Genomic DNA, 17,005 nt, shown 5'->3' with positions numbered 1-17,005 from the left:
TGCCTGTAAAAAAAAAAAAAAAAAAAAAAAAAAAGAATGACACCAAGATTTTTGCTCTAAAAAATTAGAGGAATGAATATGTTATTTGATACATGTTGAATGAGTCTACAAATCTGTTAATGCTTCCCCTCATCTGTTCATTAATTTGAGGCTGTCACATAATTTCTACTTACATCACCTTAATGGCCTTGTAGATACTTTACCCTGAGTAACAGCATTAGGCTTGTGATTCATAGTCTCCAAGGCAGTCCAGACCTCAAGACGTGTGGACCTCATCCAGGCAGTAGAAGGCAGCAGATGTTGAGTTATACAGACATGTTTTATTGCCTACCACCTAAAATTTGTTGCATGTATTTTATTACAGCCCAACTTCTGCATACACCGTGATTTTGGGACATTATGGCCAGGACACTTGTCAGGGAACAATGACAAGTGGGATATTATAGTCTCTTCAGGGATGTGTTCTCAAAATCGGGTCTGAAACCAATAATGATGTCATTCTGTAGAGGTGACTTCTTCATTCATCAGACACCACTAACACAAGGATTATAGGAGTACTGGTGGAAAAATGGTGTTTGATATCAAAGCACTCTGTTGGAGGGTGGGAAGCAATGGAGAAGCAGGTAACTAAACTGAAATTAACAGACAAATGTAGTTTGGTGGGCACTGACCTCTTCCTATGAGGGAGTTAATGAGTGAACAAATGAAAGCAATAAGGATTGTAGGAGACCAGAGATAGGGGAGGTATCTTTCATCAAGGAACCTTTTAAAAATGCTTCATTTTTAAAGCTAATTATTCTTTGGCAGTATTAGCAAGGAGAGACGTTTCTGATGCAAGACAAGCTTTGGATCAGAGACTCTGAAACTGGAATTCCGAGACCCAAAGGTCTATGTTGACAGAACTCAAAGGGATAATAAACATGGATGGTTAAATTCACAAACAAAAAAGGAACACAAAGCACATCTTCATTTTCTCTAACCTTGAACTGAAATTTATCATTTTTTTCAATTCTTAATCTAGACCCCCAAAGCAATATGTCTCCTAAATTTTATTTTTATTATGAAAACACAATATTACTTTTATTATATTTTTAAAATTTTTTTTTATTTTTTTTGACAGACAGAGTGGACAGTGAGAGAGAGAGACAGAGAGAAAGGTCTTCCTTTGCCGTTGGTTCACCATGCAATGGTCGCCGCGGCCGGTGCACTGCAGCCGGCGCACCGTGCTGATCCGATGGCAGGAGCCAAGAGCTTCTCCTGGTCTCCCATGGGGTGCAGGGCCCAAGCACTTGGGCCATCCTCCACTGCACTCCCTGGCCACAGCAGAGAGCTGGCCTGGAAGAGGGGCAACCGGGACAGAATCCGGCACCCTGACTGGGACTAGAACCCGGTGTGCCGGCGCCGCTAGGTGGAGGATTAGCCTAGTGAGCCGCAGCACCGGCTTATATATCTTTTTAAAGATTTATTTATTTATTTGAAAGGCAGAGTTACAGAAAGGCAGGGGCAGAGACAAAGAGAGAGAGAGAGAGAGAGAGAGAGAGAGAGAGTCTTCCATCCACTGGTTCACTCCCCAGATAACTGCTGTAATGGTTGGAGCTGCACTGTTCCGAAGCCAGGAGTTAGGAGCCAAGAGCTTCTTCTGGACCATGTTCAACTTCTTTCCCAGCCATGGCAAAGAGCTGGATCAGAAGTAGAACAGCCAGAACTTGAACTTGTGCCCATATGGGATGCTGACAGCAGCTTTACCCACTATGCCACAGTGGTGGCCCCTATTATATCATTTTTAATACTTCATTTTATTTTATTTTATTTTATGTGATTAAAATCCTAAATATGTTACTAATACTAATTTTTCTAACTTTTATCATGGTAGATAAATGGTGGAATGGCCTCAAGGTCTGCAGTTGGCTTTGGTGGAGAGCACTTACGAGCCACATGGATGTAAGCCAGGTGCTTAATGTAGCTAGACCTCAGTTTTGTCAGCTCTAAAATGAACATAATAACACTTGGCCCATCAGGTGTCTATAAGAACTAAATAAGATAAAGTAAGTAAAGTGCCTAGGATGGTTGCAGGCATATAAGATGTGCTTATTAAACAATCATAATTATTGCAGACAGTGGTCTTAAATCATGTGAGATTCCACAGGGAAAAATAGAAATGATCCCTCATGGCCTCCGAATGAGACTGAAAAGAGAAACTATGAAAAAGGCAGAATGCCACTTAAAAATGGCAAGTCTTTTAAACAAGGGCATGTTGTATTACCTTGGCAAGCAGCAAGATTCAGATTGCTTGGGCTGTTTTCAAGCAGACCCATATATTAACGGGTTCCCACACTGGCAACCCTGAGAATCTATGATTTTATTTAAAGAAGAATGCTTTTTCTGCCTTTTACAAGTGGTTAACTCCCTCTGTTATTTATAATAATACATGTTTATGGTACCATTTGCCATATAAGCCAGAGGAACTCATTCAGGCTCTAAGTGCTGGTGGACAGGTGTCCCAGTTTCAATACAGTCATCGTTCAGCCACAAGAACGAGTAGGAATGATTGTCCTACTACTTAGACATGAGTTCATTCCTCTGTGATAATTGTGTCAGAGTTGATATAACCAAATTTTATTTTAAAAATAATTTATTTTGTTTATTTAAGGTAGAGAGAGAGCAAGGGAGAGCAAGAGAGAGAGAGAGAGAGAGAGAGAGAGAGAGTGCACGAGCATGCAAGGGCATATACTTGCTCCCACCCCATCTGCTGGTTCACTCCCCAAATATCCAGGAACCAGGAACTCAACTCAGGTCTTCCATATGGGTGGCAGGGGTCCAACTACTTGAGCTATCACCTGCTGCCTCTCAAAATATGCATTATCAGGAAACTGGAATGAGGAGTGGAGCTGGACTTGAACCCAGACACTCCCCCATGAAATGTTGGTGTCCCAAGTGGTGTCTTTACTTCTTTACTGCTGTGCCAAATGCCTGCCCCTGAAAAACTTTTCTGTTTGAAGATTCTTCAGTGTTCCAAGCTTGCTGCCTTTTTTTTTTTTTTTTTTTTTTTTTTTTTTTTTTTTTGTGATCCATCCAGCACATGACGGATGACTTGATCATTACACACCTATCAAGTCTATTCTAAGAATCCATTGGATTTACAAGAGGTCCTTGACTTGCAAGGAATCATTAACCAGAAGCAACTTTTGCAGATTCAAGGTGAGGGCATATTTGGAGCCATTTATGTGAAAGACATGGGCCTTGTGCCAGCACATTCTTTTTTTTTTTTTTTTTTTTTTGTGACAGGCAGAGTGGATAGTGAGAGAGAGAGAGAGAGAGACAGAGAGAAAGGTCTTCCTTTTGCCGTTGGTTCGCCCTCCAATGGCCGCCATGGCTGGCGCACTGCGGCCAGTGCACAGCGCTGATCCAAAGGCAGGAGCCAGGTGCTTCTCCTGGTCTCCCATGGGGTGCAGGGCCCAAGCACTTGGGCCATCCTCCACTGCCTTCCCAGGCCACAGCAGAGAGCTGGCCTGGAAGAAGGGCAACCGGGAAAGAATCCGACGCCCCGACCGGGACTAGAACCTGGGGTGCTGGCTCTGCTAGGTGGAGGATCATCCTATTGAGCCGCAGCGCTGGCCACCAGCACATTCTTGGTAAAAGTACAGGGAAAAAATATTGGTGCTAGGCTGGTTGCTGTGTGGTTTTTATCCTGGTCTACCCATGATAGAGCCAAATAACTTTATAAAAATTTATGAATTTGTAGAGAAGAAAAGGGGTGTTTTTAGTAATACTAAAGGCAAAAGTCATATAAAACACAAGGTATTGATTTCTTTAGGCAGGGAGAGAGTACTAAAAATGACTACAGTCCAGAGCCAGGGAGCAAGATTAAAAATTTTTCTTTTTCTTTTGTTCTTTCTTTCATTATTTCTATTTTTTCTTTAATGCAGGACTTGTGCTGGTGGCCTTGGAAAAGCAGCAGAAGATGGTCCAAGTGTTGGGGCTCTGCCACCCATGTGCCACTCAGCGCTGGTCATTGTGGTCATCTGGGGAGTGAAGGAGCAGATGGAAGCTCTCGCTCGCTCACTCACTCTCTCGCTATGTCTCTGTCTCTTCCTCTCTGTAACTCTGACTTTCAAATAAATAAATCGATCTTAATAAAAAGACTGATATGTTTACTTTACATGTTTGTTGATGCTGATCTTCCCCCATGAATTACCTGTTGTACCTTTGCCAATTATTACTTTAGCTTGCTCATGTTTTGTGCATTTTTAAAAAATTTTTTTTCTTTTCAACATTGTGCATTTGTTTTTAATAATCATTTTATTGCAGTAAAATCCACAGACTAAAAGTGTACAGCTTAGTGGTTTATGTATACTCATAAATTCTGTCATGTGCTGCCACTGGTCTCTGATGAGCTTGGTGATGAACTAAGTGGTCTCCTTAAATGTCTGGAAGCATTAATCTCTCAGATTTGCTGAGAAGCTCAGTGTTTGCATTTGATCACGCCTTCAATGCTTGGGCAGGAAGTTTACAACTTTGTCTTAATTTTTACTTCCTGTGTGCCTAGAGTCTAAAGGTCAAGTCAGAGGTGAAATCTTGGAGCATGAATGTAGCCTTTTGGAATCCTGGAAATATTTCAGAACAACCCAAGCTTATCCTTTTAAGTGTTTCATCCAGCTTCTTGTTTACCCAAAGATTATTGCCACAGTTATGATGTTGTACAATTGATGCTGATTGATTTTAGCCCTGGAGAAATGGCTTTTCATAGTGGGCAAGCACTGACTTAGATCATATAAGTGCTTGAAAGGAGTTGCAGACAGGTCAAATGATGACAGCTCTCAGAGGATGTTGTTTTCCGGGTTCTCAAAATCTATTCTGTCCTCCCAAGTGGTTGCTAGGCTGCTGGACAATAAGACTGCTGATTTACATCACAGAGCTGGGAGAGAGTACTGGGAATAGGCAAAGTTACATCACAACAAAATTCACTGCTCTTACAAAGATTCTTCCGCTTTGCAAGAATAAATGTTCCTCGGATTGTTACAAGATTTTGGCTAATCTCCAAACTTCTATAAATTTTTATTTTATGATTTTCTTAGAGTTCTTGTTGCTTTCATGGACAAGAGGACTTTTAGAGGTCTTTGCTCTGCCATTTCTACTGATATCACCCTCCAAGGTCATTTCAGTCATCCCTGGAAAACCACGTGGGTCTCAGGGGAATTTTTAACCACATCTTTTACTCTTCTAGGTTTATTTCTTCCTAGAAGTCTCCCTTTTCAGAATATAATATAAAACAGGTAAAAAAAAATGAACTTGTTTACCTCTGGTGTTAAGAAAGGAAATGTCACCATCAGAGTCCATCTCAATTACTGAAGCCAAGTTCAAAGTTCCCATGGCCCTTTACTTGACAGCACTGATATTAGTTACCCAGGAGTAAGGAAACCCTTCCCCTGAAGTCAACCACCTACTTGTGCTATCATGGGTGCAGAAAATTACTTGAAACAAAGAGGATTAGAATGTGTTAAGTACCCTCAGAAAAGTGAGTAAAATAAAGGGGTGGTGTCCAGAGGAGGCAGAAATCATTCCCATGTCTAGCATATTAGGGCAGGTTCCAGGATAGAGCATTGCAGGATGTCCTTGAAGAATTTTTCTTTTAACTGTCAGGCAGTGGAAAGAGAATGAACATTCACAGCAGAAGATGGGTATGGGAGTGGGTGTGAGGGTAAGGAATCAGAGGAAAAGTCTATTAGTCTGTTTATTTTTGCTGTGACTGAGGCTGTACAACTTGAAAAAAAAAAGTTTATTTAGTTTACAGTTTTGGGGGCTGAAATCCAAAATCAGATGGCCTCGTCTACCTGGTGTCTGATGTGAGCCTCCTTGGCTGTATCACCATACAGCAGATGGCATTGTGATGGACGTGCATATGAAGTGGAGAGATCACATGGTGGTAAAGGAAGTCAGAGAGGTTGAGTAGGGGAAAAAAGAGATAGAGATGGATACAGTGATAAAAAGATATAGAGCGAGGCCTGCAGGTGGGACCAGCAACTCAATCTGAGGCTCCTGAGCCAATGACTGCTGCCTCCCAGAGTGCACATTAGCAGGAGGCCAGAACTGAAAGCAGAACCGGACCTTAAACCCAGGCAGTCGGATACAGAATGTGGTGGTCACAACTATGAGACACCTATGTTCAGGCTTGCTTTTTATATTAACCTTTTGCAGGAACTAACCAGGGTCCCCTAAGAACTACCTAAAACTCTCCAAGGGCAGTGCCCCTAATGACTTAACAGCCTGAATTAGGCCCACCTCTTAAAGGTACCACTACCCTTAACATTACCACATGGAACCACCTTGAAACAGATGAGACTATGTGGGGGAAAACCACACCTAAATCACAGCAGAAAATTATTCAGTTTGACATAGAGTTGGTTTTGTCAGGTTCAGCTTCTCAGATATCCTAGAAACCATCAGATTGTAGAAGGGAATTGAGGGCTCTTCTACATTTATTTCAGACGTAAGATCGAAAGTACTTATAAGTTATATGACACTTCGACATAAAGTATCTCATTTGCTTTTTTTAAGGATTTATTTATTTATTTGAAAGTCAGAGTTATACAGAGAGGAGAGGCAGAGAGAGAGAGAGAGAAAGAGGTCTTCATTCGCTGATTCACTCCCCAATTGGCCACAATAGCCAGAGCCGGGAGATATGAAGATATGAAGCCAGGAGTTTCCTCTGGGTCTCCCATGAGGGTACAGGGCCCAAGGACTTGGGACATCTTCCATTGCTTTCCCAGGCCATAGCAGAGAGCTAGATCAGAAGTAGAGCAACCAGGACTCGAACAAGTGCCCATATGGGATGCTGGTGCTTCAGGCAGTGGCTTTACCCATTACACCACAGCGCTGGCCCCTCTCATTTAATTTGAAAATGGTTTTGTGAGGTAATCAGGACAGTGACTCACCTGAGTCATGATCCCTACAGTTGTAAAACTATGCTTCTAAACCAGGCCTAGAGTTCTAAATCCCATCTCCTTTCTTATACCATTGCCTGAACATCTTTCCATCTGTACATCTAAGTAGGACCTCCTGCAACTCCCTCAAATAAATGGAAATGATATTTCATACTCATTTATAGCTACCTGCACCTTTTCCTTTTTTAAATTATTTATTTATTATTTGAAAGGCAGTGTCATAGAAGTGCAGAGGCAGAGAGAGAGGGAGAGAGAGAGAGAGAGAGAGATGAGAGACAGAGAATCTCTCATTTGCTGATTCACTTCCCAAATGGCCACAACAGCCAGAGCTGGGCCAATCTGAAGCCAGGAGCCAGGAGCTTCTTCAGATTCTCCCACATGTGTGCAGAGGCCCAAGCGCTTGGCCATCTTTACTGCTTTCCTAGGTTAAATGAGTTGATTAAATACTTTATAGCTTCCAAATCTCTCTTTGTTTCACAATCAGAATGATCATCTATATGTCCTTGGAAACTGAAAAAATGCTTCCTTTCCTGCTGCATGAAAAGAAGATAGTGTCATTTGTTCCAAACCCAATGGCATGTGAATGATAGAAAAGCTTCTTCAATTACGTGCATGCACGCACACACATATCCTGCACTTAACACATCAAATGTGTCCCAACAGCAATGGAAATGAAAAATCACTCTCAGGATAATGCTGTTTTCCCACTGACTGCCACATGAGAAAATCCCCATCCAACTGCTTACTCATGGTGAATATAATCATTTACTGAACCCACAGTGTGCTCCTATGCTGTGTATGTTTTCTGATATCATCTTGTTAAAGATAAGATTATTAAATGGAGGCCGGCGCCGCGGCTCACTAGGCTAATCCTCCGGCTAGCGGCGCCGGCACACCGGGTTCTAGTCCTGGTCGGGGCGCCGGATTCTGTCCCGGTTGCCCCTCTTCCAGGCCAGCTCTCTGCTGTGGCCAGGGAGTGCAGTGGAGGATGGCCCAGGTGCTTGGGCCCTGCACCCGCATAGGAGACCAGGAAAAGCATCTGGCTCCTGACTCCTGCCATCGGATCAGCGCGGTGCGCCGGCCGCAGCCCGCTGGCCGCGGCGGCCATTGGAGGGTGAACCAACGGCAAAGGAAGACCTTTCTCTCTGTCTCTCTCTCTCACTGTCCACTCTGCCTGTCAAAAAAAAAAAAAAAGATTATTACATGGTATTCGTTAAAACATGATGAAAAGACTTTATTTAAGATCATCATGATAGGTATAGGTTCACTACAATTGGGTCTTGCAGTGAGAAAAGGCATCGGATTCAACTCTGAATGCATCATGGGCAAGTGAGAACTTATGTGAGGGAGTATTGTGAAAAACCATCAGGAGAAAAACATAAGGGGCAAGGGAGATGCCTGCTAAAACAACCTAACAAAACTCTTGATGGAGACAGGCCAGGGATCAGACATCATGTAGGGGGTGGTGGTGGGGATTGAGGAACTTGATTAGATATTGAAGTTGATCAGATATGGAGGGTGAAATGTTCTTCCCAAATTGACTTGGCAAGGTTCTTTTGAAAACTGGATTGTACAAGGAAGTACTCGTATGTACCTAGAGAAGGTTCAGAAGCCTGATTCAATCTTGTTCAAGCAGAGAAGCTTTGTTAGTCTTAAAAAGCCAGGGACTTTCTCAGGTGAGTAAAACGTATCTTGGGAGCAGGAGAACTTGTACAGATCACAAAGACAGCAAATAGCAGTGCTAGAGGCGAGCTCATGAGTGTCTGTATCCAGGGCCTTATTTCAAGCCCTATTTATTTACTTCTAATGGTAGAGTTAGAAACGTGCCAGGGGATTCCAATTCAATCCCATCAAGGTGGCATGTACCAATGCCATCTCACTAGTCAAAGTCATCAGTTTCAGTTCATAATTGACCATAATGATAGGATTAAGTGTCAAAGGGATCACATAAACAAGACTAGTGCCTGCTAATACTAACTGAGAGAATTAAAAAGGAGAGAACAATACAACATGGGAAGTGGAATACCCAGTAGATTCACAGAATGGCAGATGTCCTAAACAGCACTCTGACCTCAGAATCAGCCCTTAAGGCATGTGGATCCGGCTGAAAAGCCCATGAGAGTATTGTAGGCATGGAAAGCCAAGACACTATGGCAAAAAAAAAAAAAAAAAAAAAAATGACCTAAATGAAAGCTCTCTGTGAGTGAGATCCCAGTGGAAAGAATGGGCCATCAAAGAAGGAGATACCTTTCTCTGAAGGGAGGAGAGAACTTCCACTTTGACTATGGCCTTGTCTGAATAAGATTGGAGTTGGAGAATTCAAGAGGCTTCCATAGCCTTGGCAGTTCATGACAAAAGCCTCGGGTGATTACTGACTTCATAAATAAGAGTGTCAATTGTTAAATGAACAACAGGAGTCACTGTGCACTTACTCCCCATGTAGGATCTCTGTCCTTAATGTGTTGTACTAAGTGAATTAAAGGTATAACTAGTACTCAAACAGTACTTTATACTTTGCGTGTCTGTGTGGGTGCAAACTGTTGAAATCTCTACTTAGTATATACTAAATTGATCTTCTGTATATAAAGATAATTGAAAATGAATCTTGACGAAGAATGAGATGGGAGAAGGAGTGGGAGAGGAGATGATTGCAGGTGGGAGGGTGGTTATGGGGGAAAAAGCTGCTATAATCCAAAAGTTGTACTTTGGAAATTTATATTTATTAAATAAAAGTTAAAAAAAGATAATAGTCATGGTGACTGTCACCTTCAGTGATTATTTTTTGTTTATATCACTGGAAATGCTTTTAAATTTCTGTATGTCCTGCTAATATTTGTCTAAAATATATTGAATTCTTGAAACATTTCACATTTACTAGAGTGTCAAATATGGAAGCTCAGATCTGGTAATTAACCTGCAAAGTCCGTGTTTCAGCAGATGGAACTTGGGTATGAATTCAAGTCAGCATGATTCTAAAACTCTTGCTCCTTTAAAAAAGTTTTGAATTAGCAATAACTGTACATGTGTATGGGCTAAAGTGTAACATTTCAATGTATGTGTACTGATCAAATTAGGGTAATCAGCATTTCCCCTTCTTTGACATTACTTTATTTAAAGAAGCTTGGAGCATCTTTATTCCATTTCTTCATATAATACATACCAGACCACCCCACTATGCTGTGTAACACTAGGAACTTCCTCCTTCACTCTGACTCTGATTGGTATCCATTATCTAATCTCTCTCTCTGCTGCATTATCCTTCCCAGCCTCTAGTAATCATCATTTAGTATTCAGACTGAGTTTTTTTTAGCTTCCACGTATGAGGAAGAATATGTGGTATTTGTCTTTTTGTTTCTGGTTTATTGCATTCAACATGATGTCTTCCAGTTCTATTCATTTTGCTGCAAATGATAGTATTTTTTTATGGTTGAATAGCATTCTGTTGTGTATATATACCACATTTTCTTTATCCATTCATCCAATCTTTTGATTCTTAACTAAACATGCTTATTCTTTTCTGTACTGTCTCATTATCCAATCCCCATACATCGGGTTTCCATACATTTGTCTTTAAAAATTATATACAGCTAACATTTCAGCCAACTTTGTGTGCATAGAACTTTCCTTTTGGCTAAAGCTTGAGGCCACCTTCTCATTCATTAAAAATACACTGGGGATCTTACTTTCAAGGTAAATAGTGGAATCACTGCTTATGAAACCTCATTGGCCATTATCTAGTCTAACTTCAAAATATCAATACCTTTAGGAAAGTCCGAATTAGAGAACAAAGGGCAAAAGGCATCAGAACAGGTGTATAGAGAAGTGTGTTCTAGTGCAGCCTGTGCTTCCTGCTGCCTTCATGAAAACAGGCCCAAATCCATGGGCCTCAGCTTCTCTGGTGTAAAATGAATCCATTGGCATTGGTGATCTCAGATCCTGTTGAACTACAAAATTAATACATCCATTGTGGAAGACTGTATGGAGATACCTCAGAAAGCTGAAAATAGTTCTACCATGTGACCCAGCCATCCCACTCCTGGGAATTCACTCTATTAAATCAGCGTAGGAAAGAGTGATCTGTACTCCCATGTTTATTGTAGCTTAAATCACAATAGCTAAGATATGGAATCAACCCAGATGCCCATCAACTGATGACTGGATAAAGTGTGGTATATATACACCATGGAATACTACTCAGCCATAAAGAAGAATGAAATGTCATCTTTCACAACAAAATGGATCCAACTGGAAATCATTATACTTAAGTGAAATAAGCCAGTCACAAAAATACAAATATCATATGTTTTCGATCTGTGGTAACTAATAGAGTACAAAAATGTAGTGTATATGAGCAAAGTTGACATTTTGAGATTTATTATTGTTTTCAGCCCTTGTCTCTTGCCTCACTGCCTTAGCTGGAACACCAGTCTGATCCTGACCTTGTACCATGACTTACACTACTATCTCTCCTAGATTTGTCTCCAGTTTTCTGACTGCAAATCTTGGGATTTACCAGCCTCAGTAGTCTCATGACTCAATTTCTTGTAACAAATCTATGCACAATCATTTATATCATCTGTAACTATCTGCTGTTGCTTTTGTTTCTTTGAAAAACCTTAATACGAGGTGGGTGCTGTGGCTCAATGGGTTAATGCCTTGTCCTGCAGTGCTGGCATCTCTTATGGGTGCTGTTTGAGGTCTGGTTGATTCACTTTTGATCCAGCTCCCTGCTAATTCTCCTGGGAAGGCGGTAGAGGATGGTCCATGTATGTGGGCCCCTGAACCTATCAGGGAGACCTGGAAGAAGCTCCAGGATACTGGCTTTGGCCTGCCTCAGGCCCTGTTGTTGGGCTGTTTAGGAAGTGAACCAGTAGATGGAAGATCTCTGTCTCTCCTCTCTGTCTCTTTCTGTAACTCTGCCTTGCAAATAAATAAATAAATCTTTTTTTTTTTAAAGAAAAACTCTAATAAAATTGGTGATTGGTTGAATAAATTATGGCACATACATATGATGGAAAAGAAAACGAAAAAGAATTGAAGAATCTGTTTATTGTTAAGACATGTTTCATGGATATATATTTTAGGAAAAGAAACAAGTACACAACATTGTGTATATTTTGCTTCATTTTAATAAAAACACTAATCACACAGGAAGGAAATGAAAGGATAAAGAAGATAGGAATGAAGCTAGAATTCTTTGAATGTACTTGTTGTTGTATATTTGATTTTGAAACCATGTAAATCTTCTCTTAAATATAAAATAAAATTGAAAAATCAATCCCTTAAATGTCAAAAGCAGTATGAAAAAAAGGCATTTTGTTTTAAGGTTATGACCTAACCATACAGAAATAATGTTTTGCAATTTAAAGCCAGAAATTTACTATATATCCTTAAGTCTATCTTAAGGATGAAAATAAATACAAGGAAAATCAAAATAATATTTTTATAATAATATTGTTAGTAATAATAGATATCATTATTCTGAAATACTCTGTGTGTCACATGATTAAGCAATTAAATAAATATTTTAAGAACTTAAATAATTGTACTAGTCTCATTAGCAACCAAGAGTATCACTGTGAAGTGGAAGAATTATAATTGAAAATAAAAACTAAGTAGAAATTATGTAATCTGAAACTTAAAAAATAATATGAATGAGTGATGCATTTTTTTCTCTTAGGAAAAACAAAGCCAACACACGTTTTTAAGACCACATATTTTTCATGTCCATGCTAGGCAAAGGCCTAGAAACAACGACCAGCACAAGCTATGATCTCTAAATGTAATTTCCCAGTGAAAGGAACACTGACCTCCTGAGAAACAGTTCATTCCAGGCTGGAGAAAGGAAATGAGCAAGATAAACCTAGAGAATCCTTTTTAACTTAACAGGAAGGAAGCTGTCAGAGACTTCTAGGGTTATGTCCAAAGTGCGCTGGAACCAACCTGAAGAGACTCCCTCTGGCCCACAGCAACAACTGAAGCATTTCAAGTGTGGTAATGTCCAAGGGTTCATAATGCTACCAAAATACAAAGATCTTTGGAAAGCAGCTCATTGTTCTGAAAACCGGTAAGTAAGGAAAAGAATAAAGCATTTATTCTGCCTTTCCTGTGCTATCCCACCACACAGATATTTTGGGAAATCTCTTTTTAAAAATATATATTTATTTATTAAGAGGGAAGGAGGATGAGCTGGGGGGGGGGAGAAAGAGAGAGAGAGAGAGAGAAAGAGAGAGAGAATGAGAGAGAATGAGAGAGAGAGAGAGAGAGAGAGAGAGAGAGAATCTCCCACCCACTGGTTCACTCTCCAAATGCCCAGGACTGGTTCAGGCCAACGCCTGGAGCCTGGAACTCAATCGAGGTCTCTATGTGGGTGGCAGTGATCCATGTACTTGAGCCATCACTTACTGCCTCTCTGGGTACATATTAGTTGGAAGCTAGACTACAGTAAATTTAGATTCACTGAATTTATGCTATTTGTAAGTTTTGAATATTAGACTAATGGAAATTTTTGCTGTTTAGGTTGGTTCTACTTGTTACCAGAAAATGGAAGTCTTTAAAAGCAAAAATAACATCTATAAATACAGTTTGGAACATTCTAAAGTTTTAAATAACCTAACTTTATAAACGGATCCATACATAATTTATAGTCTCCTAAAAATAAATTGTTGAAGATTGCAGGCTTATCACTGATTTGGCAATAGAAAAAGAAAATTCTATCAAAGTGAATTTTTCAAAGTAGATTTAAAAGAGAAGGGAGCTGCTGTGTTTTAGTCATTCTTTAGTCTAGAGAGGAATGTACATTTTCTGACACTCATAGCAGACTGAGGGAAGACCCTAAGAAACCCTTAAAGAACAACTTGGAGACACAGGGAAAATAGCCTCAGGCCTGTGGTTTGGACTGGAAGAACTAATGGGAGCATCCCTACCACAGGAGCCATTAAATGGAGTATTAGCATTGCTTCCAGATAACTTTATTTGAAGTCAGCTACCTGATAAATACAAAGTCAACATCCCTCCTACTGGCTGCACACCAAGAGGCACTCTTCCTAGAACCTGAAAATTCTCCCCCGCCCCCCTGACATTGTGAGGTCTTTTTCTCTGAGAGTCAAGAGACCCCCTCTCCTTACTTCAGAGTCAGAAAGCCCCTTTTCTTGCTGACTTCAGAGCATTTCTGGGGTTGCCATTTTAACTGGTGCTCAAGTATAAAAAGCAAAACTATTTGATGTGGTACAGAACTGGGCTGTTCATGATCCTAAGCCTCCAACTGGTGACATTCCCTAGTATGGATTACAGAGAATTTGGTTCCCCAAACTCATGCAGTCATTTGAACTTCCAATTCTTATGCTAACACTTGATGTATTAATACTAATGGTTGATGGATTAGGGTGGAGACTTGCTCCAACTATGGCATCTCAAGGTAGGACCTATGGGAAGTGATTGGAATGTATTAGGTATCTAGGATGGAACCCCATGATTGAATCATGGTGCAATTATAGGGAGAGGTCACACCCAGGGCAGAGGATGCCTGTGTTCCCCATGTCTCTCTCTTTTCTGGCTCTCCATGTAATCATTCCTCTGCAGAGCTCTGTGTCTGCCAGCCCCCACCCAGATGCCAGACTGATGCTCTTGACTGATCTTGGACTGTGAACCTCCAAACTTCAAGCCAAAATAACCTTTCCTTATAATTTTCTCTGCTCAGGTATTTAAGCAAAAGTAACAAAAAACTGACTAACACATTTCCTTTCTTTCCTTCCTTTCTCAAGTAGGTGTTATTCCTCCAGCATTGTTGGGACAGTCTTCCTAGCAAACACTGAGCTGACTTCTCTGGTGGTCTCTTCCACCAACCAGTCTCTCACTTAACTGCAAAGCAGGTGGCACCTTGATTTCCACCTATACAAAGCTTTCCACAGTCCATGCCCCTGATTATAAATATCCACCTCCCTTGTTTGACTGTTCTCACTTCCTCCACTCTCCGCATTCAGTTCTCCTTATGAACATGCAGAGTAAGCTTCCACAACCAAATAATATCTTTATTATAAGAGCTGAAAGATGAGGATTAAAGAAGTTCAGTCTTTTGAAATAATGCTGGTGTCTCTCTCCTGGGATATGAATTTCAAGATAGCTTACTTCAAAAGAAATTAATTCCAGTTATAAAATATATTACCAGTTAATTTTTCTTTTAATAATTCTCTCATTTTACCATCTATTGTATGTGTGTGTGTTTATGTGTATGTGTGAATGATATATTCACATGATTATAAAAGGAGAGTACTTCCAAAATTCTTGGAAAAATGGAATTAAAAGATGTTTATTTGGCTGCAAAGTTTTAAAAAAACTATCCATAAGATTTGCATAATACACATTTTCCATGCATTTTTGAAGACTCCACACTCAAAGCTTAAGAAGCCAGGTGGGAAAGGGTGATTTTGCAAAGAGCTATTCAGAAGACAGATCAGTAGCCAATCATTTGAAGAAAAGCCACAGAAAGCCAGAGGGTAAAATTATAGACCCTACATCCTCACAAATGGTCAAAGATCAGTGAACTAGGAGCTGCAGGAAGAACAATGTGAAAAAGGTGCAGCTGCTTGGAGCCAGCACCGTGGCATAGCAGTGAAAGCTGCCGCCTGCAGTGCTGGCATCCCCTATGGGTGCTGACTGCTCCACTTTCTATCCAGCTCCCTGCTAATGTGCCTGGGAAAGCAGCAGAAGATGGTCCAAGATCTTGGGTCCCTGCACCCATGGGGGGACCAGGAAGAAGTTCCTGGTTCCTGGCTTCATATCTCCCCAGTTCTGGCTATTGTGGCCATTTGGAAAGTGAACCAGCAGATGGAAGACCTCTCTCTCTCTCTCTCTCTCTCTCTCTCTTTCTGCCTCTGCTTCTTCCTCTATAACTCTGCCTTTCAAATAAATCAATAAATCTCTTTTTTTTTTAAGATACAACTGCTTAAGGAGCCTCGCAAAGATCCTAGGAGTGTGTGAACTGTGCTAGTCTGGAAGCAGGAGTGCCTGACCCTTTTCCTACTGAGAGAACTAAGTGAAGTCTGTGAACTATTAGAGGGAAGGGACCCAAGCTGTCCCGTTCATTGTTCAACACTCTTTCCCAGAATTCAGAGTCTAATCCATTACAATGTATTCTCTTCTTTTTTATCCACCTGTCTACTCCTCTAGTCATGTGCACAGCCCACCCAACTCTGTCTGGTGTTCAGGGCTGGCTTTACAAAGGCACACAGCTCCACTGGTTCCAGTCACAGTGCACTGGTATGTGACACAGGATGAGGGTCCTTCTCCATAGTGTGGTTGGCCGTATCCACATAGTCCAACATGGGGAAGTCAAATTTTCCCAGAATCTGGACTTCCAAAGCAATGATACTGGAGAGAAGCCTGGCCCCAGTATTCAGGCATGGCGCCTCCCATCCTCAGCTCTTCAGTCTGGTACATAAGGGTCCAGGATACAGGGGAACCTGTAGGCCCCAGTAGAGAGAAGCTGAGGAAGATCTAGGTAACAGCACTTGATGAACTTCTGGTCCCTCACATTGTCACTGAAAAATTCAGAATTTATTCATGAAGACAGCATCAGTAACATCCAGACATGAGAGCTTAAGTATCTCTTGGTTGCTAACGAAAACAAGAAGAAAACACTCCTTCATATCACACATACCATGAAGTACAGTACTAATTTCCCCCCAAGAAGGCCTGGGACAATAGGAGCATGCTAAGGGTACATGCTCTGCAGCCCAATTGTGGGTTTGTGTTAGCACTCCTGTGCATTCTAGGGGTGATTACTTAATCTTGCTCTTCTTCCATTTCCTCAACTAATGATGGGGACTGTTCATTCCTCCTTCCCTAAACAATCATTGTGAGGATTAAAAAAAAATTCATGTTAAGCAGTGAGACCTAGAACCTGACACATACTAAGCACTTCCAAAAAATTAGCTACTGTTGCTGCATTTGGCTTTGCTTACCACCTTCCTTGGTAGTCAGTTCAGGTATGATTATCCCCATTTTGGACACAAGAAAACTTTTTCAGAGAAAATAAACAAGTGTCCTAAAGCACATGCTGGCAA

General features: G+C 40.9%; 1 long non-coding RNA gene across 2 annotated transcripts; it reads left to right on the top strand.

Moving 5' to 3' along the window:
• Positions 1 to 1,263: 1,263 nt before the first annotated feature.
• On the top strand, positions 1,264 to 5,667 carry LOC127492961 (uncharacterized). 2 transcript variants are annotated; one of them, XR_011387023.1, is made up of 3 exons: positions 1,264 to 1,950; positions 3,077 to 3,198; positions 3,927 to 5,667. It is a non-coding gene; the product is annotated as an uncharacterized lncRNA (long non-coding RNA). The 2 variants fall into 2 exon arrangements; XR_011387021.1 differs by having other exon boundaries at positions 1,264 to 2,045.
• The last annotated feature ends 11,338 nt before the right edge of the window (positions 5,668 to 17,005 follow it).

The sequence above is a fragment of the Oryctolagus cuniculus genome, chromosome 1, assembly GCF_964237555.1.
Source record: "Oryctolagus cuniculus chromosome 1, mOryCun1.1, whole genome shotgun sequence".
Classification (NCBI taxonomy): Eukaryota; Metazoa; Chordata; class Mammalia; order Lagomorpha; family Leporidae; genus Oryctolagus; species Oryctolagus cuniculus.
The sequence above is the reverse complement of the archived record's forward strand: the minus strand, read 5'-3'. Positions and strand labels throughout refer to the sequence as shown.